The sequence below is a fragment of the Mustela nivalis genome (assembly GCF_964662115.1).
Source record: "Mustela nivalis genome assembly, chromosome: 7".
In the NCBI taxonomy this organism is placed as follows: domain Eukaryota; kingdom Metazoa; phylum Chordata; class Mammalia; order Carnivora; family Mustelidae; genus Mustela; species Mustela nivalis.
Window position 1 is genome coordinate 110,313,211 of NC_139026.1, and position 4,266 is coordinate 110,317,476.

The 4,266-nt window shown below is 43.8% G+C and overlaps 1 long non-coding RNA gene across 1 annotated transcript; it reads right to left on the reverse strand.

The window, feature by feature from the left end:
* Positions 1-474: 474 nt before the first annotated feature.
* Positions 475-4,044, reverse strand: LOC309868385. The gene is made up of 2 exons (XR_014313673.1): positions 3,755-4,044; positions 475-1,427 (listed from the first exon to the last, which is right to left on the reverse strand). It is a non-coding gene; the product is annotated as an uncharacterized lncRNA (long non-coding RNA).
* Between the last annotated feature and the right edge of the window lie 222 nt (positions 4,045-4,266).

Here is a 4,266-nt window from a genome sequence, read left to right on the forward strand (position 1 = left end):
GTAAGGCAAGATTCTGGGCACAAAGAAACCCAGTGCACTGCTTCCATAAAACCTCATTCCTACCCTAGCCACACTCTCTCATCCTTTCCCCAGGGGGATTCATCCAGATATATTCAGTCCTCACTGGAGACTCAGTGAGGTGGTAAGACTGGGCCCACATCTAGGAGCTTGGGGAACCTGCTCTGCCATTCCAGCTGAGAATTTTCCTGTGGAGAAGAACTACCTTCTTCTGTATTTACAACCTAAACTGGGGAGGCCAGAGTACAAGTGAACCAGTCACCCCTGAATCTTTAAAACTCTCAGCTCCTAGACGATGACAACTCTTCCTGATTTGAAGACACTGGAAGAATGAAGTAGCAAGCTCAATGCCAAAGGCTTCTGGGGAGGAGAAGATTAGATAACACATTTGAGAAAACTCTGAAATGTTATCAAGTGTGTACCACCCACTCCACAGTTAGACAATCTGAGCCTGGCTGTAGAAGAAGGAAACAGAACATCCAAGGTTTATTTCATGAAGGACTAAAGCAAAGAAAGTTAGCAGGAGGAAGCCCTGCCCCAGACACAATATTTAAAGGAATACGAAGCTCCTAGTGCAAGGGAGGAAAGACTCACAATAAAACCTTCCAAAATTAGTCAAGCCAAAACTTTGCACTGGCAATGCCTTTTAACAGGTAATGATGGATGCTGTATATGAAGAAACCTGAGCAGAAGAGGATGATCATGAAGGACAAGGTGACGAGGGTGTAGATGGACATTCGCTTCTCCATAGTACCCCTGATCAGGCAGAAATAGGGCCCGGGGCAGCTGTCGGTGCTGCAGTGAATGATGGCTTGACTCACCAAGGGCAGGTGTTGGAACATGAGAAGGAAAGAAAACACGCACTGTGCACCAACCTGCAGGAGGAAATAAAGAAGGTACAAAAGCAAAAGCATCTTCTCCTGGTGGAAGTTCAGGATGGACTTCTTCGGGGAAGGGACATGTTCCTGGATCCCCACCATGGAGCCTTCCTCCATTTCACTTGCCACGGACTCCACTAATTTGACTTTGATCTGCTTGTGCCGAATCTGAGCCAAGAAGAATTCCATGAGGAAGAAAAGGGCCAAAAAAATAAAGAAAAAGAAGTACCAAATTCCCACTACAGGACTTCTAAAACGTTTTTCAAAACACTCAATCAAACAAGGATTGGTGATGTTGCCGTGGCACCAGAAATCTTCATGGACGGAGGCCCACGGCATGCGCACCACGTATACCACCACTCCATAAACCGCAATGAAGCCAAACCACAGCTGCCGCCCAATGTAGTAGCTGGATTTGTCACCAGCCACCGAGTGTAGCACAGGGATCAGTCCAGCTACCGCTGCTGCAGCCATCTCTTCAGACCCTCAACAGATCACGGAATCCGAGACCAGGAGAACTCTCCACGGCACCTCAGGAAAGGCAAAAACAGAAAGAACACAATGTTAGAACGTGGGAGCGGGTGCCAAGAACCCTGAGGACATCCAAGGGACTGATTGGCTCAAGTTCAGATCTGCCACAGCAGTTAGTTTCACATATTTACACATGGGTAGTATTTGTACCCCTATACTGTGGTTATTCCTCTCTCCATGTTTCAGCCTCTGAGAAAGGATGTGCACTCAGGACATGTCCAAATGCACTACAATTACATATCCCATCTCTCCTACTAGACTATCAGCTTCCGGAGGTAAGGAATCAAACTTTATTACATGTACAACAGCCATATCATCCAGTATGAATGATTACATCTAAGGACCTAATTAAACTTGATAAATGAACAAAGGAAGGGTGGAAGGAATTGGTGAATTTAACAATTCAGGTGTGTCTGGTTGTTCTAGAAGCCCTATGGCAATCTCTATACTTTGTATCTTTCCCAGGAGATGCCCTAGGACTACAGAGGAAAAGAATAGTAAGCGCATTTCCTTTCTTTCTTGCCCATGATTCTGTTCCATCCACAACTCTTCAGAGGTGCCTAGCACAATACATTATTTATAATAATTATAATAATAATAAACAATAATGACATAAATAATAAATAATACAAACAATAATAGCAGTAACAATGATTAAAAAAACCACCGGCTACTTATTGACAACCTATATATGGCAAACCCTGTGCCATTGGATTAAATACATTACAGAAGAGTAAAATGTGGTAAATATCGTTATTAGTTTGATTTTGTTAATTGTCAGTGCTTGTCCTCTCTTAAATATGTTCTTGCACATGACAGTGATCAATCATAACTTAAGGTTTAGAGTATGAGTATTTAACAAATTTCTTTGTGTTATTTTTTGTGTGTGATGAAATATACATTAACATAAAATCTACCATTATGACCATTTTTAAGCATAAGCTTCTGTGGCATTAGGCACATGTACACTGCATCCACCCCCAGAACACTTTCATCTTCCTAAATTGAAGCTCTGCCCCAAAACAGTAACTCCCCTTTGCCCCCCACCCTCTCCCACTCCCTGGAAATTACCACTCTACTTTCTGTCCCTATGAGTTTGAATACTCTGGGAACCTCCTCTAAGAGAAACCATACCATATTTATCCTTTGTGTCTGGCTTATTTCACTTAGCATAATTTCTTTGTTTCATCCATGTTGTAGCAAGTGTCAAGTTGTCCTTCCTTTTGATGGCTGAATAATATTCTACCGTATCACTCATTGATAGACATTTGGGTTATTTCCCTTTTTGGCTGTTGTGTATAAAGCGACTAGATGGGTGTACAAATACATTTGAGTTTCTACAATCACTTCTCGCGACTATATAATGAGAAGCGGAATTCCTGGATACCATGGTAAATCTATGTTTAACTTTTCTGAGGAATGACCACGATGCTTATCTCAGCTGTTGTGCCATCTGCATTCCTACCAGCAATACATAAGTGTTCCAGGCTCCCCACATCCTTACCAACACTTATTTTCTGAGGGTTTTTAAAATGCCTTAGGGGGCACATGGGTGATTCAGTCCATTAAGTGTCCAGCTCTTGATTTCTGCTCAGGTCCATGATCTCAGGATCGTGAGATCCAGCAGGGTGTCAGGCTCTGCACTGGGGGCAGAGCCTGCTTGGGATTCTCTCTCTCCCTTTCCTTTTGCCCCTCTCCCACACTCCCTCACTCTCTTCTCTCTCTCAATCAATAAATAAAAAATTTTAAGATGCTTAGGACTTTTATTGAAAAATTGTCACGGTTAGTGCTGAAAAGTCTCCTTCAAAAGTGCCTGAGACTCAGCAAAATTTCTAAATTACTCCCAAGTATCAGGTCACATCATTCATTCAATATCCTTCAAACAGCCCATACACAGGCATCATGAGAGGCAGACTCCAGAGTAAGCTGATGGATGCAGGACTACCTGTTCAGCCTACTAAGGGCAGTGGGTGATCAAGGAAAAGAGCCAAAGGGGTAGACGGGACAATGGGAAAACATACTCTGGGCACTTATTATCTGCTAGACACTCCACTATAAGTAGACAGTTATAAGTAGACAGGTTCATTATCTCATTTATTCTTTAGAACAACTTTATGAGATAAGTATTCTCAGTTTCCAGAGAAGAAAACTGAGATTTAGAATGCTTAAGAAACTCCTCCATGATTATTATACTGCCAAGCACATGGAGCTGCCAGGATTAGAAACCAGGCAGCCTGAACTTTGGACTTCACCTGCTTCACAAGGGCATGGCCCAGAGGTGACAGGGAAGAAAGGAGGAGGGCCACGGTGGGCCCCTGAACTCTCACCTGCCAACTCTTGCGGGAAATAAAGCAGTTGGTGTCCAGGCCCACATATCTTCGCTTTTCTTCCTTCAGAGACAACTTAGTAGCCAAATCCCAGTCAACTCAAATTAAAGCATCAAATCTCCAGTAACGTGTGTTGATTAGGGACTAAACTCGCAGGCAACTGGAAGAGTGGAGCCTGTCTGTCCAGGAGGTTTGTTCCTGCTTCTGCTGCCACAGCTCTGAAGCCCTGTCTCTTCTGTCCTTTCCCATGTAAAACCGGGCGCTCAACGGGTTGAAACCTCTCCTTCCTCCCCAACTGCTCCACTCCTTAGAATCTCCCAGCTAGCTGCCCCATTGGTTCTGCCACCTGCCTATCTTCACAGCCTCGACGAATCATCACTCTCAGAAAAGCAGATGTAGAAGAACCTTCAGATCAAGTCCCCTACCTTGTATAGGGAAGAGTTTGTATGGGGTCAAGAGCCAGGGCCCTGGTGATATTTGTGTCATGATCTGTCCTTTGCCTTCTGTCTGTT